Below are 27895 nucleotides of genomic sequence, written 5' to 3'. Positions count from 1 at the left end.
TTCCTGCCATTTTTTATTGTTTGCTAGTTTCCTTTCTTCTGTCTGGATTTTTATTGCTTGCTTTCCTTGTTGGCCTCCTGGCTGCTTGACTGAACCCACGGAATCTTTGCACTCTGGTGGACAGGGCCAGCAGCCCTTTGCCGTGAAGGTCTCCAGATCTCTTAGATGGTTCCAAGGCTTTGAGTTATATTAATATTTCCACCCAGTCTGTAAATAGAAGATACTTCTATTAGCCAGGCCCCAGCAAGATGGATGGAAAGTATATTTCTCTTAAGATAGTAAACCTAACTTTAAATTTTTTAAAAAAATTTACAAATCCCCACAGTTAGAATAATGTCCTTGGAGATAAGAGAAGCTTATCCAGATCAGCTTTATTAGGTCGAATATCAATCAGTGGAGCTCAGGCTGCCAGAAGATTATTATGTTGGGAAAGTAAATCAGCATGTTAATGGCTCTGCCTGTTAGCTGTGTTAACTGGTCCACAAGACTGAGAAGGATTATTACCTGACACTTCTGTATCTTTGCTGAACTTGGAAATAAGGCAGCTCAAATTCTACCTAAATTAACTGTTAGATGCCACTGGCGTGGACATAAAAATCAACTGGGCCAAACAAAAGGAGAAAAGCGGGGCTGTAGGAAGCACACTGGGTCAGGAAGCGGAAGACTTTAATTCAGTCCTCACGGCCACCCCCCAGGTCTATACTTTGCTTGCCCTGCATGTCTCCCCTGTTTCTTCTGGGAAATGCTTTCTTCCCATGTGCTTCTAGTGGAGCTGTCAGTCACGGCTCTCGCACTGCCCAGAACTCAAGTCAGCCAATCAGAACCCTCTCCTAGGAATTTTTGACTTTGAACTTAGAGAAGATTTTGGTCGTTGTGCTCTGAAGTGGAGCCTGGAAGCCACCATGGCATGTTTCCCACCACGTAGAAGAGACAGGTGTGTGGTAGGAAAGTAGCATGGCAATATACCAAGAGAAGCAGAGGCAGGAGAAACAGACCATTTGGCAATTGTCCAACTCCAACTCCAGTCATTCTGAGGCTTAGGCCAACTTTGCCTTTCTCTTAGTTTGGATCCTTGAGCCAGTACGTTTCCCATTTTGCCTAAGCTTACGAGATGGTGTAGCAGTTTGACATTGAATTCCAAAAATAGGTACTGGATTATGGTTGTAAACTAGTCTGCTCTTCTGGGCATATTAGAATGTAATAAATTCAGAGGTTTTACTTTCACTTGATTAAATTATGATTAAGGCTTCGATTCTGCCATGTCAGTAGGATGCCCCCCAAGGGACTCACAGAGAAAATGACATGGCAGAGGAAAGAGAGTTTTGGGCACTGGAGCTACTGGAGCCTGAGGAGGGAGCCAAGCCATTTGTCTGAAGAGACCAGAGCCCTGAACAGCTGAGAAAGTCCAGAAAGAAATGAGCCCCAGGGAGAGAGACAAGCCTTATGCTAACCTACAGCTGAGAACAGGAGGAGCTGGGACCATGGAGCCTTAGGAGGAAGAGGAAGGTGAACCCTTGCAGAGACCAGCACCCATATTGCTCCAACATGTGGCAACAGACTTTGGTGAGGGAAGTAACTTATGCTTTATGGCCTTGTGACTGTAAGCTTCTACTGCAAATAAATACCGTTTATAAAAACCAACAGAATTCTGGTACTTTGCATCAGCACCCCTTTGGCTGACTAGTACAGATGGGATTCTCTCACAGCCAAAAAAAACAGTGCTAATAAATGAAAATACTATGAATTAATCTCTTAGGGCCTCAGTTTCTTTGGCAGGAAAAAAACTTGTAAAGTCACTGCATTTCTTAGGATATAGGTTTCCCTGCTATGGAAAAGATCTGGGATAATAATTTATTACTCTCAAGTAAAATTTCAAGCTGGCTCACCTCTCTGCTCTGTGAATCTGTCAGGGGCTCAGGCTCCTTGTCACCAGGGATATCCAAGATGTTAATCAAGGAAATCTTTCCATGGCCAGTGTAGCAGTTTGATATGGTTATGAATTCCAAAAATAGATATTGGATTATGTTTGTAATCTGATCTGTACCTGGGCCTGATTGAGTTATGATTCCGGCTTTAATTGGGCCACATCATTAGGGCATTGAGTCCCCGTCGCTTGGTGGGTGGGGATTCACAGATAAAAGGCATGGCAAAGGACAGAGTTAAGGTGTTTCTGATATTGGAGTTTGATGCTGAAGTCTTAAGCTGGAGCCCTGGGGAAAGAGACAGAGCCGTTCACCTGATAGTCTACAGCTGACCTTGTGGAGAGAGGCAAAGCCTAGAGAGCCTCATCGTCTACAGCTGACCTTGTGGAGGAAACAGAGGAGCTGAGCCCAAAGGAACCCAGGAAGCCTGAACCCTCACAGATGTCAGTGGCCATCTTGCTCCAACATGTGAAAATAGACTTTGGTGAGGGAGGTAAGTTATGCTTTATGGCCTGATAACTATAAGCTCCTAACCCAAATAAATACCCTTTATAAAAACCAACCACTTTCTGGTATTTTGCATCAGCACCCCTTTAGCTGACTAATACAGCCAGGGTATGAGTTGTTGCTATGTCTGCCAGGTAGAATCCCATCGTTATGGATCAATGACTGTTGGGTGTTTCCCATTCTTCCCTTTTCTGAATGGGCATCCTTACTGTGGTTAATCTAATTTTGCAATATTATTATATGCTGAGTGTAAGAAGAAAGCAGATGTTTCCTTCTTGCTGTGTGGTGGAATCTTGTGTAGACATGACAGACCTGATTATGTGTCTCCCAGTGACATAGGCATTGAGGTGGGAACAGTGATCAATGCTCAGGATTTGCTCCGAAACTAAGTCTAGTGTCCATTCTGGTTGGGTCATAAAGTATCTTGAATCACCCTTGCTTACAGGTACTAAGCTACATTTCCCCACAAATGACCAGACCATTCAAATGGTTTTCCAACAGTCTCCTGCCTGTTGTTAACTATTCGTATTGGAACTGGAGCCCTGTCTTCAAGCCCAAACTTACGCCCTGTCAAGTCCTTGCAAATTCCCTTCCTCGCTGGGACTGGTGGGTCCTGCAAGGAATGAAAAATACCCCATTGCCATTTCCCTGCCTGCCACCTTGACTTCTGTGGCCATGCTCAGCCCCTCAGCCCTTGACTAACACCTTCCTTAACCACATCTGGGGGTATTGTGTGACTTGCCATTAAAAGCTTCGGTTTCTAAATCCCTGGATTCAAATCCCAGTTCCACCACTTGTAAGTAACATAACCTGGGGACAGCTAACCTTTCTAAGCTTCATTATCTTCACTTTCAAAATGAAGACAATAAGGCTTATGTCATAGGGTTGTTATGAGAATTTGATGGCATATAGCAAATATTCAAAAACTTGTAGCTGATCTGGGCTGCCATGTCTGGGCTCTCCCTCCACCTGGCCGTTAACTCTTGGACCATCAAGCTGTCTCAAGAATCAACCTCCACTGCTGAGTTATTCTCCTCGACCCATCTGGTCCTGGTTTCTGTCTTTGCTCCACCTGACAGAGTTGCCAAATCCCCAATTGAGTATACTCAGTTCCACCCAGAGCATATGGCCTCGTTCAGGTTTATGGAATGCATGTTTATGGAATAAGTGAATGAATAAGCACATGATTTAAATACAGGGTTGGTATTCATTGTTTTCAAATACTCCTTGAGTATCCACGCTAAGCAAAAAGCTCTGCCTGTAAAGATTGCACGAAGTTGAGGGGCCTGGTGGCTTTCTCCAAGGAGTTCTCCACACTCTGTCCTATCAGTGTCATTGTCAGAAAGCTGACACATCATCTCTACTTTCCACATCCCGAGTCCATCCTGTAGTTGAAGAGAACTACCACAAAGGAAGTTCATGTTTGCTTCTGAGTTGCAGGGATTAACGCGATTCTAACACTAGGGTGGCCTCTGTGGTCAACAAGAGTCAGTCAAAGTGATCTGGTGCCCTTTCCCCCAGGAGGATGGCTTCATTACACAAACTTGCAGATGCCTGCCCTGCCAAGGGGCTGGTCAGCAGGAGAGGGGGGAGGTGACAAGGTATGAGTGCCACCGCAAGTTCCCCTGCTGGGAAGGAACTTCCTAGCCCTGGCACCAAACCCAGCAGCAGCTGCTCCAGCCCTGGGAACAGAGCTGGCCTCTGATGACACATAAAACTGAAGAAGCGGCAAAGGGAGAAAACATCTCTATTAGACTTGCAAGTACACCACCTAGTCCATGAACTGGGAAAATCCGCCCCTCCCTCACCTCACAGCCAACCCCTCAGCACTGCCCTAGGGTTTAAAACAAAGAGATGCGTTGGAGTGGCATCTCCACCTTTCCTTGGAGAACTGTGTAAGTTTGGCAAAAAGAATTGTTTTTGCTCCTTTTTTCTCTAGTCTTAAGTGTAAGGAAATATGAAGTCCTAAAAATATTTTCTTCATTTTAGAAAAGTGGTGGGAATGTAACATGATGTTAGGAAGGGCTGAAATAACAAAGGAGAAGTAAGCAATCTCATGAAAGAAGGTGTAGCAGTTTGATATCATTGATGAATTCCAAAAAACAATATTGGGTTATGTTTGTAAACCGATCTTTTCCTCTGGGCATATTAGATTATATTGGATTCAGAGGTTTACTTGGTTAAGTCATCTTGTGTCAGTAGGGTATTGAGGACCCACCCCTTAGTGGTGGGGACTCACAGATAAAAGGCATGGCAGAGGACAGAGTTGAGAGTTCTTAATGTTGGAGTTTGAGGCTGAAGCTGGAGCCCCACGGAGAGAGACAGAGCCGTTCACCTGATAGTCTACAGCTGACCTTGTGGAGAGAGGCAAAGCCTAGAGAGCCTCATAGTCTACAGCTGACCTTGTAGAGAAAAGAGAGGGACTGAGCCCAGAGGAACCCAGGAAGCTTGAACCCTCATAGACATCGGCAGCCATCTTGCCCCAACAAGTGAAAATAGACTTTGGTGAGGGCAGTTAACTTATGCTTTATGGCCTGGTATCTGTAAGCTCCTACCCCAAATAAATACGCTTTATGAAAGCCAACCAATTTCTGGTATTTTGCATCAGCACCCCTTTGGCTGACTAATACAGAATTGCCAAGCTCAAGGTAGACAGGAGAAAGGGACAAACTGATTGTGAAAGCACCCATTGGTCTTTTGCATGTCCAGGAACACACAGGCCAGCATCCTATAAGACTTGTGGCAAGACCCCATCTGCCTTATCGCCCTGCTCTTGGAGCATCAAAGAGACACAAATGGTTGAACCTGGAGTGTGATACATCCACATCAGCAGCAGAACTGTTATCAACCGAATTTCACAATCATGAAATTTGTAGTTTCTTCCTTTTGTCCCTCCTGTAGTTATCCCTGGCTGTAACCACAGGCAAAGTCCATGGGGAGGTTCAGCCCCATCTTGCAGTGGTGGCTGCTGAGCCACATGAAGACTTTCCTTTGTAGACGCAGTTTTCCTTCTTCCCTCCCCACCACCTGCTATGCACCCAAGACTTGCTCCTATGGACTGAATGTTCCTGCAGAATTATGCCCAGGATGCGGCCCTGGCAATCTGGCCTAGAAGGAACTGAGGCCTCCCTTAGACTCTGCTCCCCTTAGGCCCAGGCCTGCATTCCCATATATTCCACAAGCAAAGCTGGTGATAGAATGGGGGAGGGACAGCCACTTATTGTGGCCCCTCACATTCTCCACTGTAGCAGCTGATGAACCACTGGTGCACATGAGCCTTTTTCTCTGTTAGTTTTTCTGTTAGTTTTAAGGAACAGGTCACAGTCATGGGGACTTTCTTCAGTGTCAAGCGGGGTGCCAAGCACATATCTGAATGTAGAGAGTTTGAAGGCAGACACAAGGGCTTCCAGTCTGTGATTCTGAGCCTTGTTCACCATCCTAACAGTCCTCTACGTATGGAAATGTGACTTCCATCCATGGCAAAGGAGCATGAACGTTTGCCAAAATTCCCCCTGCCGCAGGGCTTCTCTCTGGCCAAAAATGACTCAATCGGATCTCAAGCAAAAGACCTGGAACGTCTGTCACTTCTAGAGGCCTCATGCCAAGCACAGGATGTGAAAGCTCACTTTTCCCTCCTGCTGCCCACTTCTTACATTGTACTATATAAATCTTCTCTCTGCTTGTGGATGACCTTCCTTTCGGAAGCACAAAGGCACTCACTCATTTTGGGTGCCATGTTGCCAACAGTCACAGATTTCTGCACCATGGTGTTCCCTCTCTTTCCCTGGAGAGTGTCCCAAACTTCCTCTCACCTTGGAATATTTTTGGGTACTAAGAACTGGATAGGAATGGCAAAAAATAAATAAAAACTGGACTCAAAATAGCCAAGCTCCCCCATATCCTCTCCACCTCCTTTGTTAAAACCAAATCTTCCTTTAGCACCATAGTAGTAGAACAAGGATAACTGTGTGCAGTATCTAGCAAGTAGAAGGTGCTCTAAACATGTTTATGGAAATATCTGCTACAAAGGCACCAACTGTGATGGATTTTCAAGCATCTGTGAAAGACCATTAGGGGGCTACCTTCTCTCAGAGGTCACACCCTGGGATCCTTCTAAAAAGATCACTCTCAAATGTGAAAGAAAACAATGGGGTGTCCTCTGTGGTATATTTCCATACAGTCCAGGAACCATCAAGAATTATTTTCCCGTCATTTCAGTGAGATGCAGCAAACACCAATTGAGTGACTACTACGCACAATCCTCCATGCCAGCGGCAAGATCAAATGGGAAGGACACAGTGTGCCTTCTTGCCTTCAGGGAGCACAACTCTATTGCAAGATGGTTGGGCTCACTACTCATGAAGCTGTGTTGAGACCCCAATTCTGTAACACCAGCACTGATTCTTCCTGAAGGTGGCGGTTGGCAGACTGAAGTAGGGGTGATTCTGACCTAGAAAGAGATCAAAGTAATGTTTGCCCTGGGCTTGGAAGAGGGCCAGGGTTTCCCTAGATATCAGGTGTGTGTTGAGGGGAGAGGGGGCAGTGTGATGAGCCAAGGCATGGAAGGGTGAGGATGCGTGAGCTCTTTGGGAGAAGCATCTGCCCTAATAAGGAGAGTGCCTGGAAGGACGCGCCAGAGCCTGACTGTAAAGAGCATTGCACGCAGTGCTAAGGGCACATCCGGGAGGCATCAGAGCACCCAAAAGAGTCGATGCTGGAAATGACATGATCCAGTCTGTGTTTTAGAGATACCTACCCTGGCAGAGGGAATTATTTCATCTCTTAACAAACAATAAGAGACTAAGTGTACCTTTTTTTCAGGGACATGTTAAGGGAGGTATTCCACTTGGGGTAAATCAGACCAGAAAGTATTGATGGGGCACAGTGAAGCCCCCCAGTGTTTGAGCAGCCATGGGAGGCGTCTGGCTCCGGCTCACTCCCATGAGGCTGGGCAGCATATCTCTATCTGGTCTACCAGGGCTGGGACATCTGGTCTACTGTGGGAGGCTAAGGTGAGTTGAGGAGAGGTGGGAACCTTGCTGTAGCTTATGAGATTTTCTTACAATTCTTGCCTGGGCTGAGTCCTTGCCTTTCCTGCTTAAAAAAAATGGTAAGAAGAAAAAAAAGCCAAAGAAAGTTTTACTTTCCTCCTTTCTAGTCATTTGCCCTTCAACAGTCAATGACTCCAGCATACTCTAATAGCTTGAATGGGGGAAAGGGCAAAGTGGAAAAAGAAAGACTCAGAAAAGGCTGCTTAATCTTTCAAAAATGTATCCTATGACAAAGAGACACTTTTCACATTATTGGGTTTTATTACTATATTTATTACATACATGAGAATACAGAATTCTTGAAATTCACCAAGTACTTTCCTACCAGCTTTTAAATTTATCCAAATCACCAGAGAATAGGCATTTGTAGACCAGTAGACACTACTGAATCCATCTGAATTTGGATTAATACAATTATATTTTCGCACAAATAAAGCTACAGAGTGATCATTCCTGTCTTTCAACCAGCTGGCTGGCTCCTTCCCAACGACATCCCAATTCTGAGCAATCATACAAGGGAAATATTTTAACAAATCACCTTATTTGCTTTCAAAAAGAAACTCAAGCAACAGAGATAATTCTCTTCATCCCTCATCTCTAAAGCTTAATCCAATCTAATATATTCATATCTCTTTTAAATAGTCTCTTCAGGCTCCTTAAGCTTTTTAATCTCTTCTTTCAGGAAATTGCTCAGTCTTGAAAAACATCTCTCCTGCTTTAATCTTGGTTCTACAAATTCTGTCCTGGCCTCTTACCAACTTGGGAGGCCCCACCACAGGAAACAGGTGAGCTCTTCCAGGTGAGCTCATCCTGTGAGAAGTTAGGTACCTTCCACATGCCAAGCCTCTTGGGAAAGTTTCCAGGTTTCCATAATTCTCCCTCATCATATTTCATATTTCACCCCCTGGAGAAGTGCCAGAAGGTTTAACTTCTGTCCTACTCGATGGCATGGTCCAAAATGTTTGAACAGTATCATCCTGAGCGTGGACTGTATGGAGACCACAGGTGACCCAAAAGTTGTATTATTTCAAGACACTTCCACAGCAAAACAGGGGCACTTCCTTCATTTCTAGACAGCTGTAACCTTAGATCCTCACAAGATCCAGAAAGAACTTTTCCAGGAGTAGGCAGGAACCAGTGGAGTAGTCTATGGGAGATTTTTGACCTTTCTCTAAACCTAGTACATATATTTTTTGAAACCTTATCCTTCTGCCTGGTTAACCAATCCAGTCATTTTTTCTGGTGGGCAGAAGACATCTGGAAAAGATGCCCTTGATGTGGGCTTCTTTCATTTTCCTTTACTGGAATGCAAGAATTCTATATCCTTTGGTGCTTTTCAGTAGGTTTGACTTTCACCTGACAGTGGTCTTCTTGAAATTATGTATAAGTGGAGAATTTCTTCACATGGTATGGTGAAATGTAGGAAAGCCCTTAACCACTTCAAAACGTTATATATGCATAAGTCAGTAACTGCCAATGTGTGTGTATGTGTGTATGCATGTGTGGGTGAGTGTGTGGACCAGCAAGTTTTGCCTTAAAGCCGATCGTAAGTGAATCACTCACTTGGATTTAATTTTATATATATATATATATATATATATATATATGGAATCATGTATATATATACACACATATATACATGCATATGTATATATGTATATATATATACACCCATACATTTATTCTTGATTTTGAAGGAATTAAAATGAAAGTACCTTTAATAGATTTAAGTGAATAAGCTATTCTTTCTTCAAGTACCAGAATGCCTGAGATATTTTTTTAAAACTGCAGATTTCTGGGCACTACCCCAGTCCTCCTGAATCAGAATCTCTGGTGGCAGAGGTAAAGGAATTATGTTTTTAACACTGTAAGTGATTCTTAAGAACCTTGAGTCTGAAAACCACTCGATTAAATAGTAAGAGTAACATATTATCCTAGCAAATATAATCACTAGATACAAACACACACTCACATACACACGCCACACACATCCAGGGTCCCTTAAGACTTAATCTGTACATAGACTTGCATTCAGAGAAACAATCCATTGCCAGGAACCACGAAGAAATCTTTACAACTGATATCATGAAAATGGCAGGGCATGACTTCTACGGAGTAATTTACAGAAACAAACCAAAACAAAGGTTCCTAACAATCCCCTTCAGGTAGCTCCTACTCCTCCAATTTTTCTACTCTCAAGGGGGAAAAAAGCTATTAAAAATCTTTCCCTCATATGCATTGGAAAACAAAAGATGTGAAAGATTTTTAATAGTTGGAGAAATGTGACTACAGGCTGTATATGAAGTGATATTATAGGATTATTAATTCTCTCAGGTGTGATAGGAGTGTGACTGTCTAGGTGAGAATGTCCCTATTCTTGGCAGGTGCATGCTGAAGCCCTTAGGGCTGAGGTGTCATGATAGCTTCCACTGACTTTCAGTGGCTCAGGTGTATACATACATTACCTACATATACACATATACGCACACACGGCTATGTATATGTGCGAGGGACAGCAAATGTGCTAAATGATTGCGACTGGTAAATCTAGGGGATTCGTTATATTGTTCTTCCAACTTTCTATAGATTTAAAGGTCTTCAAAATAAAAAGTTGGAGAAAGCCACTGAAGCAAGCAACTGGATTCCCCAGCTCCATCTCCTCCTTGAACTGTGATGTTTTTCTGCTCTCACTCTCACTGATTTTCTTTCAAGAAATTCCAGCATATAAAATTTTCCACCTCACAGTACATGGCTATGCTTATAGTTTCCAACTAACACACAAAAAACTGAGCATATAGTCATATTAAGGCCTTGGAGAAATATAATTCTGCAGACTGTCTAGGGCAATATCAGGGCTGATTTAATTTTTAGGTGGAGGTATAGAGAAGGCATTGGTGTCTCTGGCCTAGATGGGCCAGGAGAACACTCAGGAGAACATCTTTCATTAACCATTACCCCAACTGTGGTAGATTGCATTATGTACCCCAGAAGAAAAAAACAAATACAAAAACAAAACATGCTCTTAATCTCAATCCATTCCTGTGGATGTGAACCCATTGTAAATAGGACCTTTTGACAATGTTATTTTTACTTAAGGTGTGGCTTAACTAAAAGAAGTTGAGTCTAGATCGTATTACTGGAGGTTCATGAAGAGACAGCCACGTGGAGGAGCAAGACGCTGGAAGTTAACGGAATCTGGACGAGAAAGGAGAAGACACCGCCATGTGCATTGCAATGTGACAGAAGAGCCAGTAACCCAGTGACAACCTGACAGCCAGCCCCAGAACACCAATGTCTTCGGGAAGAAAGTGCAGCTTTGCTGACACCTCAATTTTGGACGTCTAGCCTCAAAACTGATTCAATAAGTGCCTACCTTCGAAGCCTACCCATTTGGTAGTATTTAGGATCCCAGCCAGGAAATTAAGGCACCTACTCACTACTGAAATTATTCTGCTTCCATCCATTGCTGTCCAGTCAATTCTTAGCTCTGGTTTAGTTTGCACAATCCCTAACATGTGATGGCTGAATAGAAATGTGCTGAGCCTCCAGAGAGCAGGGACAACAATGCTCCAGGTAGTCTCTTGGCATTTGCATCTACCATCAGGGGTCCCTCACCTCCCAGCGATGGCAGCACACTAGAAAGCACAAGAACAACTGGCCCAAATCCAGCAAAATCAGGGAGAAAATTGATATACAGTACCCAGCAGCTATTCTGAAACATTAAATAAAAGCAGGCAGCTAGAATTTAGTAGCAATTATTGGAGCTAAGCAAAGTCTCATGGCAATACCATGATACATGTTATCATAAATGCACTCTGATTCAGTGTCCAATACAAAAAAAGCAACCCTCGATGTAGAGCAACTTTGGAGGATTTGGGTTAGGGGAGAGGGAAGTCAGGAATCCCTCACCAGAGGATGGGAAGCCAGAATAAGAATGGGACACAAAACCAAGATGATGCAAAACCGACCAAAAGAGGAACGACTCGTGGCAGTACCTGACTCATGGCATTTGCCAATTCCTTAGTGGGAGAACATTAGAAATGACAATCCAAAACTATTTTGCAGAGACCTGATTAATTGCCTCCCAAAGATGTCCATGTCCTACTCTCCAGAACCTCTGACTATTACTTCACATGGCTAAAAGGACTTGGAAGATACGATTAAGTTAAGGATCTTGAGCTGGGGAGATTATCCTGGACTATCCAGATGGGTCCAACATGCAACGAAAAGGCCCCTTATAAGAGGGAGGCAAGGAGATCTAAGAGAAGTCATGTGACAAAGGAATAGAGTTTGGGAAAGATGCAGTCATAAGTCGAGGAATGCTGGCAGCCTGGAGAAGCTGGATTTTAGACTTCTGATCTCCAGAACTGGTAAGATAACAAATTTGTGTTGAAGTAAGCCACTAAATTTGTGGTCATTTTTATAGCAATAACAGGAAAATAAAACACTAAGCTGGCAAAGGTTCATTTTATGTGCTAATGTTTAAGTTAGCTGAGTAGAAAACTGCAGCTCTCATTTCACAATGTAGGTTTCGCATTTCTCGCTAACCCTTGATTTTTGTATCACCTCAAATTTCTGCATTAACAAATTCTTTCAAGAATTGGCGCAGCCTGTAGAGAGAGATCTCAAGGATGTAAACCCTACCTACTATAGCAATAAAGTCAGATTCTGGTGGCATGATGAGGTCAGAACTCAACGCTCTATCTTCTTAGAGACTGGCATTATTATACCAGGGCCTCTGCTCCCTTCTCCAGCTCATGTCTGAGCCCCACTCAGAGCACCATGGGAAATTGGAACTGAGGGCAAACTTGAGATTGTTTTATAAACAGGGTCCCAAAGAGTCCAGTAGGGGGCAGTTTGATGAAACAGAAACATAACAGGCACAGGCATTTGAATCCTAGCTCCACAAGCTGCCAGTAATAAATCCTGCATTTCTATTTCATCTGAAAATCAGAAAAAATAACACTTCCCTGCTGACTAGCTTTCTGTGGGGATGAAATAAGATGACGTAAGTAGAGTCCCTAACATGGCAACCACTACAATTCTTGTTGTTGCTAATAACAGTAAATAACTATCGCAAGTCCATACGGTGTGTTATTGACTCTAGTGGTTTGAAGCTGTAGGTACCCCAGAAAAATGTGTTCTTAAACTTAATCCATTCTTGTGGCTGTGAACCCCTTGTAAGTGGGAAGTTTTGAGGAGGCTGCTTCTGTTTAAGTGTGGCCCCCCTCAGTGAGGATGGGTCTTACTCCTTCTGCTTTATAAGCAGAATGAAATGCAGACACAGAGAGAGTGCAAGAGCCAGAGGGAGCAGCCAGAAGCTGAACGTCAACAGAGCCCAGCAGAGAAGGGATAGGCCAGGAGGTGCCCCATGTGTCTTGCCATGTGTCAGGCTGAGGACCAAGGACACCAGCAGCCAGCCCCAGAACTCCAATCTTCAGGCAGAAAGCATTGCCCTGGGGATGCCTTGATGTCGGCTTTCTCTTGGCCTCAAAATCATGCGCCAATAAGCCCCCACCATTTAAACTGACCCATGGCAGGGTATTACTTGAGCAGCCAAAGAAACAAAAACGTGGTCCAACAGAGGACCAAATCTCCCAACCCCCTCCGCAATGCCGATCCTAGCACACCAAACAGGACACGCTTCCAGGGTCGACCAGGATGCCCAGGACCTTGGAGCTCCTGTCCACGTCGCTTTCAGTTCATTTGATCCCCTTTTCTGGCCATTCTGTGGCTGCTGCCGGATGGCCCTCACTCACTGTCGCCCGTATGGGCACCAGCAAGCTGCATGGATGATTCCAGGTGGGGGCAGGGGCAGCGGGGACTTGGATGTGCCAAACAATGCCTCCTGCCTCAAAGAAATGGTATTTTCATATGTCTAGACAAGTGCAGAAATAACATTTATGTGGTGTAGAATAAGTGAAGCATGACAGGGGGCAGAGCAAAGTGTCACAAGTTGTTCGTAGGCTGACGAAAGGCTTAAGGGTGGCCCAAAAAGGAAGCTGTCAGCATTGGAGGATGGGGAGGATTTTGACAGATGATGGAGGACAAGGAGTGTGTTACGTGACAAAGGAGCAGGGACGTCTAGGGCTTGCTTGGGCAAAGACAAGAAGTCTGCTGTGCATAGAATTGAGGGATGCCATGGACATACTTACCTCCGCTACATTCCAAATACAAATGCCATTTTTCTCATCAGGACCTTTTGGCTTTATTTATTCTTCATGGTTAAAGCAGGGTCCTGAGAAGGGCAGAGGGTTTAAACCAGTGCTCAGCCTCTTCTCTCTGCTTAGGTATAGCCAACAAGTCAAGGTGGAGCCAATTTCCACTGTTGTAAAAGTAATCATTTGAGCTGCTTCTCCTAAATATACAACTGTGGAGCCAGCAGGCGCCTGTTGGTGTGAGGAAAATCCAAAAAGAGAGCTTGCGTGGTTGCAGGAAGGCTTCCCTTGAAGCCCGTGGGTGCGGGGAGCTCGGCAGAGAGGGTGAACCAGTTTCTGGCAGCCGAGGCCCCTGCTTCCCAATCCTGAAAATCAGAGAAACCTGCTGATGTGGCCCAGCAGGCTCTGAACATGGTTTGGGGCAGGAAATACACAGAGAATGTCAGAAGGAACTTTTCAAGAGGGAGGAAGGAGAGTCGTTGCTGGTGAACTCAGCCAGCCCAAGGGTCTTGTGAGACCGGTCCCAGCAGAGCCTGTGCCTGATGCTCAAGCCCCTTCCCACCCACATGGCTGGCACAGCATAGCATTTTAGAACAAATGCCCAAGAAGGGGAGTGTGAACAAAAGGGGCATCACCTTGGAGCCCAATATGGGGTACCACAGTGGCATCATCAAGGATTCTAAGCCTGGGGGCCACCTTCACTGCACAGGAAAATCACCCATGGGACAGTCAGGACCATTCTTCAGGGGTGACAACCACCTCCTGGTGGCATAGAAGCAACTGAGCTGGTACCTGCCCAGCTTCTCTGGTGCTTTCTCTGCTGCTATTTGGAAGGGGAGCTGACCTCTTAGGACTCAGCAGATCTCCAGGATTCCTACATATTGAAGGGGATGGAAGTTTCTCAAGGGGTAGAGACCAGACCAAAGCTAGGGGGGAGTTAGGCATATGTTTGAAGAAACAGAAAAGTATTAATCACATTAATGACAATAATGGGCACACTGGCCAAAGAGGCCCTTCCATCTCCATTCATATTTACTGCTTGGTTAAAGATTTCAGGGCCTCATTATCACATGCATCTCTGCATCAATGTCATTGCTTTGCCTGTGGTGAATTTTCCAGAAAGGCTCTGGCCATCAGGCCTCCTTCTTTCAGTGATGAAGGTGGCCGTCGCCCAGGAGCTGGAACACATTTTTATGATAGCGATGAGGAAGTTCTTGTTAAACATCTTAACCATCTTTCCCATGGCAGGATCTACTTAGATTACATTAAATTCATAAGTAAAATCCTTGTCAATTTGTCTCATTTATATTCAATCCTAGATAAAGGCGCCTTTTCTCCATAGCTTCTTGTCACATATGATTTTTTAATCAGGTAAGTTAACATCAAATTAAACTAGTATGGAAGCAGGCAGATGGGAGCAAGGGAGAGAGGCTCCCTTCTGTGGGTCTTCCGAGGTTCACACTGGGTGCTGGGTTGAGCACTGTTGGCATCTCCGGTTGGCTGCCATCCACCGCCGTGCTTTCTCACTGGTTCCCTTCATCTCCACTGTCTCCCCACTTGCTGAATGTAACGTCACCAGAGCATGAAGAATGGCTCCTGGGACCCTCAGAGTAAGATTAGAGCAGGGGGAGGCTGAGAGGTAGCCCTTGGGGACCCTCTGCTTGGACATTCGCCATCAGAGGCGCTGCAGGAGGAACAGGGACCACGGGCTGAGACTCCTGACCTCAGGGCCCCAGCTCCCAGGGAAACACAAGGGTAGACAGCTGCTCCAGGCGTGTTTGTGGACGTGTAAATAGCCATACCCTTACTGGGAAGGCCAAGAGCCGTCTGGCCATCTGCCACCAATTCAGCACACGGCTCAGCTCCACGGTCTGCTTCGCAGATGGACACCAGGCCCAGCCCGTGCATTCACACCCCAGTCCTAGACTCAAGCAGGCAGACAATCCCACAGCCGAAGGGCCGAGGCTTTGAGGTTTTCCCATTACATGATCACAATAAACAGAACACACAATTCAAATGAAATCCTGTCTTATTGTTCCATTGTTCTCAATGGGGTGGAAAAGGCCAAGGCGTTATTAGCCAGACAAGGTTGGAAATGCCCAGACAATAGGGCAGCCAGCCCCCTTTCTCTCTCTCCTCCCAAGCTGTTCTCTAAACACTGACCAATAACTCTCCTTCTCAGATCCAAATCAACAGCCCATTGAAAAGAGTTCCTACTTCACATCCCAGACACAAAAGTAGATAGCCAAGTATAGTCCCCAATAAATTCCATTCTTCCTCCTCCCAGCACCCCTCCCTTCCCGCCAACCTCAAAGCTTCGCTGTTAACTTTTCTATCTTTCCCTGAATTCTCAGCTCTGCTGCCTTGTTTCCATAGAAGCACAGAAGTCAAAGCTAAAAAAGACTTTGCCTGATTTTTCCCTTCACACAAACCCCCAAGGGCAAAATGTTACCAAATTCCTACTCTTAGATCCACAACAGACTTTTCTGCTGGGAATTGGGCTTAAGAACAGAGTCACATATGACTGTGGAGCTCTGACATACACAGCAGAGAACTGGCAGGTATAAGACAGCTGTGGTAACGTTTTCTCCTTCCAACAGAGCTTTCATCACTCTGCTTAGCTCTCGTTTCCTGCTCAGGATTAGAAACCTCAAGTTCATGTACATTTCTAAGCACTCTTACGATATACTCAATCTATCCCTGATATCGCATTGTATACCGCAGGCCAAGAGCACTCAGAGAGATGGATGGGGCAGAAGACAAGGAGAGGAAGGGAAATTCCATCATAGCTGGTGTGGTTTGGAAGGGTATGTACCCCAGAAAAACATGTTCTTAAAGTTAATCCATTACTGTGCATGGTAACCAGTTGTAAGTAAGACCTTTTGATGAGGCCACTTCAGTAAAGGTGTGACTCATCTCATTCAGAATCGATCTTAATCCTATTATTGGAGTCCCTTATACATGGAATGAACAGAGGCGGGGGAGTGGGGGTGGGGGGACAGAGAGAGAGAGAGACCATGGAAGCAAAAAGATGAAATCAACAAAACCCGGAAGAGAAGGGAGAGACCAGCAGATCCCGCCATGTACCTTGCCACATAGCAGAGGAGCCAAGGATCACTGGCAGCTGAAGTAAACATTGCCTTGATGATACCTTGATTTGCACACTTCCCTGGTCTCCAAACTGTATGCTAATAAATCCCCATGGTTTAAGCCAAGCCATTTCATGGTATTTGCAAAACAGCCTAGGAAACTTAAAAGAGTTGGTCTTGCCTATGCCACTGTATGATCTTAGGAGAGGGTTCATGTTGCAATGCCACAATGAGTGACCAGGAAGCTGATTGTTTGGGTGATGGCAATGAATCAAAATATCTGCCTTAGAGGACTGGCTTCCTTTCACCCACTTGTAGGCTTCCCTTCCTTCCCCCAGACCAAAAACTTCCTGCCCTCTGTACTGTTCCTTCACAATCTGCTTTGACTGCTCAAATGATAAATTAGCCCATAAAACAGGATATTTACATGACCCAGGTTGCATTCTAACACCTTTACTAACTTAACACTAAAAGTGTTGCCTAATCGTACAAATGTTGGACAATGAGAGCCATGTATATATTTCTACCCTATGGGAGAAATACTTAAGAACCCAAAATGATGGTTGCCAACCATCAACTACCCTGTGAGCTCCTGTGTTTATTCTTAAGCAACAGAATCAGCAATACGAAATTGACTTTCCACAAATCTTCACACTGCATCAATTTCTCATGACAGATGGAAATAGTAAAGCTCTAGGAGGCACATCAGATAGGTAGACAATAGAGATGAGAAAATGTCCCCAGACCTTTCAATTTCCTAGCCTAGATTCTGATGACATGGGCGGGCCTCATGGTCAGCAATGAGTCTTGGCAGCTGGATCAGCCCACAAAGACAGCTTGGCCCACGGACTCTGTCCCACCAGAGGGAGCAGCTACACACACAAAAGGACAGACCCCTACTTTATCAGGTGCTTTCCAATTTCAAAACTATCGTACTTGGCTCTCCATTCCAGTCTGAAACTCAGCTCTGTTGGGAATCATGATCAGACCATATTGATCGCTTCTCTAAGCATCTTTTCAAGGGATGCTCCCAACACACTTGAGTGAGCTCGATTTAATTTAAGCCTTTTGCTATCTACAGATTCTATCAGTTAAGCTTTGCGAAAATTATGACTTTAAGGATCTAGCATCCCTAAGGATCCCAGTGTGCTAATGTTCTCGATGTCCTACATGCTCCCAGCTAGAGGGAGGCTTTGGGTAAATCAGACCCTCCTTTCCAGGCTAACCCTGCATTACCAGCACCTTCCTCTCAGGCCATGTCCTTTTCACCCATATTTCTCTCTCCATCAAGCAACGGATTCCAGAGTGCTTCCTAGCACCCCACACCCAACTTTCTAAGCACATTCCACTCATCTCTGAAAAGCCACTTTCTTGCCTGCATACAAAAAAGAATGAAACAATTGAAAGGATCCACCTCCCCTTCCAACTGGGCTTTATAAAAATCATTTCTGACATCTCCAAGGAAGGTTATTCTGGCTAATGTGTGCTGGCCTGATTCTTGGATTTGTTGACAGCGGGACAGAGTGGGAATTAAGGCTGTGCAGAGGAGATAGGTTTTCAACCCCTTTATTTTCTTGAAACTATTTCCTCTCATAGTGTGAATGGAATTTTAAAAATGATATCTAAAGCACAGCAGGGAAATAATGTAAATCCAGTGCTGGGAAATTCTTCCCTCCAGGCACCAGTCAAAAGTCAAACTCATTTGAGAGAAGTTCCAGGGGTTTGGAACAGTTGAGAGGAGGGCACTTGTTTTTGCCTTGCCCGATTACATCCAGGAAGGAGCAGAAAGTGAGGAATGAGACCCTGAGCTCAGAACGCAGAGCCGTGAGTCAGCCTTGGCGACACCCACGGCAAACAACCATTCTGACTTGTAGAGATGAAATCTGGAGGCATGTGTAGGTGGCTCTCGTGTTTCAGATGCTTTCAGAGTATTTTGTCTTGTCATTTGTTCCATTAAGATTTGTTGAGAGGGAAAAAATATCCCAGAAGCTAACGTCAACAACTAAGAGGGTTTTGTAAATACCACTCCTCCCACTCAAAGTGGCGTTGCCCACATCAACACTTACCCATAGGCTAGTAATGCTCTTGAAAGACATTATGAGAAAACTACAGTCAAAAGTTCCTATTGTTTCAAATAGCTTTAACCAAACATCTACTTTGATTTCATACTTCTGAACACAAGGAGCTATGACAATACTCTTAAGTGTGAGCCCTGTTCTGAAATGGATGGGTGCTGTCCATAAAACAAGATGCAGGTGGGCAACAACACATAAATGTGACATGGGTACAGCATTTCTGTCAAAGGCCGTCCTCACCTTATGTGATAGGTTTTCCTGCATCTTAAGCCACTTGGGGAAAGCCTGGATGCTTAAATCACCAACCAAAAGAGGTATAAAACCCTTAAACAAACAATGAAAAACTTTCCACCACTTTCAATGTATTCTGTTGACGTAGTGGAAAAGGTTTGCAAAACTGTGGTTTTAGGGGAGGGGAAATATAAAGACTCCTTTTCAGGAAGTGGTCCTGGCCCAATGGATAGGGCATCCGCCTACCACATGGGAGGTCCGTGGTTCAAACCCCGGGCCTCCTTGACCCATGTGGAGCTGGCCCATGCACAGTGCTGATGCGCTCAAGGAGTGCCATGCCACGCAGGGGTGTCCCCAGCCCCACGCACAAGGAATGCGCCCTGTAAGGAGAGCCGCCCAGCACAAAAGAGAGTGCAGCCTGCCCAAGAATGGTGCCCCACACGTAGAGAGCTGACAAAACAAGATGATGCAACAAAAAGAAAACACAGATTCCTGGTGGCGCTGATAAGATAGAAGTGGTCGCAGAAGAACACACGGTGAATGGACAGAGAGCAGACAACTGGGGGGGGGGCAAGAAGGGGAGAGAAATAAATTTTTAAAAATTTAAAAATCTTAAAAAAAAAAAGACTCTTTTTCAATCTAAGAATTCCTAAAAGATGACTATTTCACTCAACCTTTTTTTCATCTTTGGGTGTTTCCTGATGTCTTACCACAGTTAACCCATCTCTAAAGGAACTTGCTGGCCCTATTGATTGCTTGTTTGTTGGATTTGGACAGCAGAAGCAAGGAATACAAAAGAGGAACAATAGCAGTAGAATTGTAATTGATGAGCAATGCCTAATTGGGGAAGGAAGCCTCTCACCTGGAACTCAACTCAGGAACCTCACTGGCTGTTCTTCCACCAGGGTGATAAGAGGTATCTCAGCATGGGGTTTAGTGTTCCTATCTCATCCTAAGGATGATGTTGAAGCCAGCTCAAGTGTGGCACTGGTTCACATGAACTGGAGCAATCTTTAAAAGTCATGAAAACATGATATGGCCTGTCCTCTTCCTTCCTTTTCCTAAATTCGTTAATCCTGGAGCTCTTAGTTTGGGCAGAGCAATGGATAGAGATAGTAGCCACAGTAGCCCTGAGTAGGGTGAGGAAGTCAAAGAGGATGAGGGGGACATCTGCATAGAAGGATCCAAATGTAAGGGGCATCAGAGTTCAATAGGGTGAGGAGAATGTCCACACAGACAGGGCCACAGCCATGGTCCAGACCAAGGAGGAGTCTCAGTACAGCAATGGGAACATCCATGCAGGAATGACTTAGATGAGACTAAGCAGAGGGATTGATCAAAGAAGTAAGGATACTAAGGATAGCAGGACTGGGGTTTCCCCCTGTCAGAGAAGGGAGTTGCAAAAATGGAAAGAGAGAAAACCAGAATGAATTCCATGGTACTGGATTGGAAATGGAGGTATCATAGGAACTTGGGGATTTTCAAAACAAATAGGTGATTGATTAGATAGATAGATAGATAGATAGATAGATAGATGATAGATAGATAGATAGATAGATAGATAGATAGATAGATAGATAGATAGATAAAAAGAAATATGGAATTGAATGTGTGTCCATTTGTATGTATATACACAAATTCCCTACCCACACCTTATGGGTTGAATTGTGTCCTAAAAAAAAAAAAAATTGAAGTCCTAGCCCCCAATACCTCACAATGTGACCTTATTTGGAAATAGGTTGTTGCAGATGGAATTAGTTAAAGTAGGATGAGGCCACAGTGGAGTAGTGTAGGCCCTCAATCCCATCACTTGTGCCCTTATAAGAAGAGACAGACACAGAGAGAAGATGGGCATGTGAAGACAGAGATTGCTGTTATGCTGCCACAAGTTAAGGAACACCAAGGATTTCTAGCAAACTACCAGGAGCTAGGAAGAGGCAAGGAAGGATTCTGGCCTAAAGACTTCAGAGGCAGCATGGCCTTTTTTTCAGACTTCTAGCTGCCAAAACTGTGAGATAATAAACATCTGTTGTTTTAAGCCATCTAGTTTGTGAAAGGAAACTCAGTCATATATATATATATATATAGATATAGATATAGATATATATATATATAGAGAGAGAGAGAGAGAGAGACAGAGAGAGAGAGACAGAGAGAGAGAGAGAGAGAGACCCTATGTCTGTCTACTGGGGTAGCTGAGAACAGCAGCATTCCAAGAGAAATGAGTACACCTAGCACCCAGACATTGGCTTCTACATACCATTCCCCACTAAAAGGAACAGGATTGCTTAGAGAAATCTAAGCAGGAAAAAGTAATAATTAATCCAGAACATCTGATGGTGTTAGCAAACAGGGGAATTTCCAAATAATGATTGGGTACATGTAAAAAGGGTTACAGAAGGCAGCTAGAAGGGGTGCCAAATGGGTAAATCTAGGACAGTCAGAGAAAATAAGGTAAGTAATGGTGGTAATGGAGTACAACCTAATTAATAACAAAGAAAACTGTGAGTCCCTACTGATATAAATACATGAGCAAATGAATGAATTGGAAGTTTTTAGGGTGTTTTTGCTTCCTCGTTGCTGAAGCAAATACCATACAAAAAGTTATTTAGCAATGGGCACTTATTGGCTCTTGATTTTGAGGATAGGAGAAGTCCAAAATCTGGCATCATCAAGGAAATGTTTTTTCCCAGAAGACTGCAGTGCTTTGAGGCTGGCTGCCTGTGATCCCTGGTCACTGGCTCCTCTGTCACAAGGCAATGCACATGGCAGCATCTTCTGGCTTCTCCCTTCTCTTCTGGGTTCCCCTGACTTTCACCTTCTGACTGTTCCCTCTGGACTTCTCTTTCCCTGTGACTTTCCCAGTGAGGCCTTCAGTAATAGAATAAAGTCACTTCTGATTGGGCTAAACCGAGCTGGAATAACCTCATTGAAAGGTCCCATTTACAAGCATTCACACCTACAGGAATGGACCGAGACTTAGAACATGTTTTTCTAGGGTACACATAGCTCCAGCCACCACATAAAATAACAGAATATTTACATAATTTCAAGTCACTTCCCACAAAAGGCTTACTTATTACCAAAGTGAAAGAATAAATTTACTGTGGAGAAGCCTGGCAGAGATCATAATCAAATGTCAAAGCAAACCTTACCATTAATATGACAAATTAAAATAATTTACCACCAAATATAAGGCATTGAGAAGAACATAGCATCACATCTGGGATATTCCTACCAAAGATATCTGACCAAAAGCTAATGATTGGGACACATCTGACAAATCCAAATTGAGGGACATTCTACATAATAACTGACCAGTACTCTTAAAAAAATGCAAAGGTCCTGAGAGTCAAGCAAAGCCTGATGAACTATTTCAGACTGAGAGATTAAAGTGATGTGACAACTAAATGCAACCCGTCATTTTCGCCTGGACCCTTTTGCTATAAAGGCCATTATTGGTGAACTTCTGGAACTTGAATGGGGTCTGAGAACTAGACTGAATAACTGTATCATTGTTAATATCCTAATTTTGATGGTTGTATTTTGGTTACATAAGAGGATTTCCTTGTCTGTAGGAAATACACACTAAAGTACTTAGAAATGGTGGGGCATTAGGTCTACAGCTTACTCTCACAAGGTCCTGGGGGCGGGGGGGGAGTACTGTACTAGCAACTTTTCTCTAAGTTTGAATTGTTTCCAATTTTTTTTAAATAAAAATATAAAGAACTTAGTAAGGTGGATAATTTCTACAAAGATTCTGCATAAATTAGCTCAGCAATGGGGTTGTCTGGAAAGGAATTTTAAGCTAACCATCAAAACAGAATTATCTAGGGAATTTTTTAAAACACACATACACAGAATCAGTCAAATTTAGCTATTGATGACTAAGTGGGCTCTAGTAAAGAGGCATTGATGTCACAGCGCAGAGCTGGCCTGTGGTTACGTGTGTCTACTATTGTATCATAGTGAGGGGGGTTCAAAAGAAAGTTGGGTGAGTGTAAAGCAGCCTTTGCTGCTGTCTCTGCTCCTATTGATATAGTGCACAGGTTAATGCATAGGGACGACTCCCTTTGTAATCTATATGGTTAATTCTAAAAGTTTAGGTCAGAGTAACAGCAGTTGTTCCATAAGGGCAGCCATTGTCATTGTCATATGCCAAAAGCTATGCTAAGTGTTTTAACTCTGCTGACCCAAATCATCACAGGAACACTGCGAGGCATATATCGAGGGAGTTACTACTATCTCCTGAATGATACCCATCCACATGAGGCTCAGAGAGGCTAAGGGTCTTACCCAAGTTCACTTAGCCAGGAAGTGTTGTTGGAAACTTCTCACTTCCTGATTCTGGATGGAGGCCAGATCTCCCTCCTGGTCCTCTTTGCTCAGTTGGTCAAGTACCTTCATCACCTTAATAGGACAGACCTGGAAGGAAAAGAGCAGAAACAGGGAGGGATTTTCAGTGTCCCAAGTGACAGAGAAAAATCTCTACCTGAACACCTCTAGATTGGGGGAAGGCAATTCAATGTCAAGACACATCATCACTGTTCCAACCCCGGAAGGAGACAAAAGGTTGTAGTCCTTCCCCGCCCTTCCCTGCTGATGGCATCATTCACTTCCTTTTTTATTATTATTATTTTTTTAATTTTAATTTTAATTTTTTACTGTATTTTTTTGAAGATACATAGATCACAAAAAAATCATCCACTTTCTCTGTCAAGAATGTGGCTGGGAAGAGCAGCATAGCTACGAGCTCCACACAACTGGGTGGGAGCGTGAGCCCTGTCTGGCTCCTAGCCTATGTTCCATGGGAAGAGGTATACCGGGTCCCATACAGGAGGTGGGAGGATGTTGGATAGCTCTGCTCTTGGCCAAACTAGATGTACCATCCCTTCTCCCTGACTCCCACGATGGGCCTCAGTCACTGCCAGGGTTTCAGAGTAAGCAAAAGGTAAGGATCTCACCTCAAAAGGCTTCTCGATCCAACCAGACGGCCGTTCGCAAGCCTCAGCAAACATGATCTTTATCTAGCTCCTGAGCAGTGCTGAACTGCTAGGTTAACTTGCTTGCAGTTTATGAGAGGTACTTATTCGTACATTAGCTCTTAGCTAGTATTCAAATGACAATCCCTATAGCTATTGTTTAAAAGAAGAATGTAAACTGGATACAGCTAGATTTTAGCCCTTATCCTTATGCTCTGATTTTATAGACAAGCAATTACTCTGAACACAAAGAATGCTACTTAGATCAGGTTTTAGAAGACCCTATAAAGTAAGGAGGAGGTAGAAATACTGGGGTTTTTAAGGTAGTGTAAAATGGGCAGACTTGCAAAAAGTTAAGCAATGCAAAATGAAGTCAGCTTCAACAATTACCTCCCAAAGGTGAATGGTACAATCCAGTCATACATTCAACAAGTACTGATTGAAACCTGATGAACATCAAGTACTGGTCTAGGCTCTGAGTACATAGAAGTGAACACGACAAACAAAAACCCTGTCCTTACGGTTAATCGATTGCCCATCACTCAACAAATGGTCATTTGCACAGAGATGATTCAAGTCACTCACTTTTCCCCCTTTCAACCCCATCTCCATCTTGCGACTTAGGTTTTGTCTAGCCTTTGGGACCACCCATGGTCATCTACTCCTGTGAATGTAAAAGAAAAAAGTGTGAAACTCTCATCTTGCTTGCACTCAACCAACCATACAGAAGTCAGGAGTTGCAGATCAGGAATTCTATTGCACAGAGGGGTGCTGTGATACTAGATGTATAAAGCATTGGGGAGTATTTTCATGAACAGCAACTAACAGAAGAGCTATACAGGACTATTAAATGAAAAGTAGGTCATCTGGTTTACTCTGTCTGGTTACTAAAACCACCTAAATGTAAAGCTTTCTACATCCTGAAAAGCAAAGCTAAGATTGTTCTTCCTTCTGCAATCCAAATGAAGTGAAACCCACCACTAGCTGGTTCCCACGGCCATTGAGCCTGTATCTTCTCTGGATGTAGTGAGGCAGCTCTCAATGAATTCCACTATTTTTATGGCAAAGACAAACATCTAGAGTTGTCTGGGATTTATTTCAGGCCCTGTTTATGATGGGAAAATAAAGCCTCCCTATTTGCACTAGCCACTGTGTGTTTACAAAGGGATTCTAAACACACTGCCAACTGGATAACATGGGACTAGCCTCGTTTGGAAGAGAATCTTAATTAGTAACACCAGCAAAAATCCCACTTGGATCAAAACTTCATGTTCCAAAAATTTTCATCTCAATACCCCTAAGGTTTGTGGATGACTGTTTCTGGAAGAGAGAGGAAGAGATTCCAAGATCATATATTTATCTCATTATAGCAGAGTCAAACACTCAGGCAATTCCACATTCACAAGTTGGAATATGAAAATGAATCTACATAAACATTGTTGAGCCAGAGCCTTGGTTACCTTGAAAGGTCCTTCTGTCTTAAGGAAGGGTTCTTCTTTCCATTTCTCAGCTGCTTGCCTGGCCAGGCCACAGGGTCAGTTACCAAAGTTGGAGGAAGGGCACCTTTGCTTAGAGCAACTTATCTGCTTTCTAGGTTGGCAACTCTCCAAAATTAACATACATACGAAAATACCTGGGGGTCTTGTTAAAATTCAGATTTTGTTTCAGGAGTCTGGGGTGCAGGCTGAGAACCTACATTCCTAAGGATATAGGTAAGTCGCCCATGATGTGGATGTTGCCAGTTCATGGACCACATTTTGGCTCTTGGTCCTGGGTAGTGATCATGCATCTGCAAAGTCAGCACTCCCTCATTCAGAAGTGGTTCCCAAGCATGTTAGGGGGCAGGTGTGGTGCTAAAGAACAGAGTGATGAAACCGAGGTGCCTGGAGGAGAAAGGTACACTGGTTCCTGGAGTCCTTAGTCTATACATAGTGCCTTCCAACCTTGCATGATATGCCCAGAAAGATGCTGCGTCATGCCCAGCAGCAGCACTTCCAAAGTCTTTTCTCCCCACCCATCCAGGGTTGCTCAAATCTTATGCTGCTGGAGGATGGAGAGTCTTTGAGCAGCAGCAGATTTGCAGCTTAGATGAACTAAAATCTTACTTTTGGAATTTCTTCACTGGTACAAACTTGCTGACTTGCCTTACTTCTCAACCCAGCTGATCTGCTCTGAGGTAGGAAGTGTCTGTCCCCAATTTAGAATAGTCCTCACCTAAGACTGCTGGCCTCTGTTATTCCAGAAGATCTCCTGTATCATCTCTGCTCCCTGGATATCACTGACTTGCAGAGAGCTGCTTGTTTAGCCCTGAGAAGGATCTGACTTTGTACAGGAAGGAACCTCCTTTTCCACCTCACCCCTCATTCTCCTCCCCACCTCGAACCATTTACCTAACTAAAAGATGAAGCTTTTCAAATAAAGTGTTTCCTTAGTAGAAGCAAGGATGAAGATGGAGGGAGTTGATGAAATTAAACACAAAATGATTGATCTGCGAAAAGAAAAAGAAAAGAAAATGTCAAACAACTGTTCAGAGTATGGTCAATGGAAGAGTGAAAGGCGAAACTGCTGACTGACGTTGGTTTGGGTTCCTGCTTACGGAGGGAACACTCAGGAGGCATTCTGCTTCACCCACATTTTGGGGCCCCAAGGAGGTAATCCCAGTTGTGGGGAGATGGACCTGCGGTGCAGCTGTAAACACTTAATTACCTTGCCAATTGAGATGACTCCTCTCTTGACATTCCAGTTTTTATTAAATCCAAAAAGGTTTTCCATCTGCGGGAAAGCCTGGTGTGGGAAAGAAAACAGAGCCAGGTTCAATGTGAAATGTTTTCCTCTGCTGTAGAACCTTGCTACTCAAAGTGTGGTTTGGGGACCAGCAGCAGGGGATCACCTGGGAGCTTGTTACAAAAGCAAAATCTCTGGCCCCACCTCAGCCCCCTACTGGATTTGGCATCTGCGTTTTAACAAACTCACCACATGATTCATATAGGCACTAAACTTTGAGATGAACTGCTGTAGAGTTCCAGTGGTTATGTAATATAGAGATTTGACCACCCTCATTTGAGGCAGATTTGTTTGCTCAGGGAGCCAGTCCTGGAATTTCAAATGAACTGGCCATGCAGCTTGCAATTCCAGTCCACAATCTCTGTCTAGGAGATAAGACTCGAGTAACCCTCCACAGTTTCTTCTAAAGAAAATAAGGTGTTTTTTGAAAATATGCATGGAAATCCTCACGTATGTTTAAAATATTTTCTAAGACTGAAATAAAATATGTCCACAAATTCTATTAAATGGGCCATAATTAATGAACTACACCATAGTGACACGGAAAATTAAATATGATAAAACCGGAAAACAGTAGGAGGAAAGAAAAGAGAGCACAGACTAGTAGCTGACTTCTCAAAAGTAAAGCTAAAAGGTGGAAGATGATGGGAGAATATCTTGCAGGGCCTGAAGAAAATTCCTGCCAATATAGATGCAAAAATCTCCCAAGAATGTGATTAAAACAAGAACTAAGACCTTGTTACTAGCAGACCTTCACTAAAGGAAATTCTAAAGCACTATTTCTCAACTCTCTGCGGTAAAGAATCAGGTGTTTGTTCTTGTATATAGTGTTTTAACTTCCAATCTATCATGGACCTGTACCTTTAGTTCATATCCTGTTCAACAAGTCAAGTACACTGATCATGCACTCGGATAGTTCAACGATGTCAAATGGATGTTAAAGGTTTAGATTCTCACTTTCTGTATTTACCTTGCAGGGAGTTGCTAACTAGCTGTTTGTAGACTAGCACCTAGTCCATGGACCACACTGCAAGAGGCACAATTCTAAAAGATGCACATTAAGTGGAAGGAGAGTGATCCAGAAAGAATAAAGAAC

At 43.9% G+C, this 27895-nt stretch overlaps 1 long non-coding RNA gene across 1 annotated transcript; it reads right to left on the bottom strand.

The window, feature by feature from the left end:
- Window positions 1–140: 140 nt before the first annotated feature.
- On the bottom strand, window positions 141–24662 carry LOC111759890 (uncharacterized). The gene is made up of 3 exons (XR_002793737.2): window positions 24601–24662; window positions 23330–23458; window positions 141–207 (listed from the first exon to the last, which is right to left on the bottom strand). It is a non-coding gene; the product is annotated as an uncharacterized lncRNA (long non-coding RNA).
- Window positions 24663–27895: the final 3233 nt, after the last annotated feature.

The sequence above is a fragment of the Dasypus novemcinctus genome, chromosome 5 (genome assembly GCF_030445035.2).
Source record: "Dasypus novemcinctus isolate mDasNov1 chromosome 5, mDasNov1.1.hap2, whole genome shotgun sequence".
Classification (NCBI taxonomy): Eukaryota; Metazoa; Chordata; class Mammalia; order Cingulata; family Dasypodidae; genus Dasypus; species Dasypus novemcinctus.
This window is presented reverse-complemented; position numbering and strand designations above follow the sequence as displayed.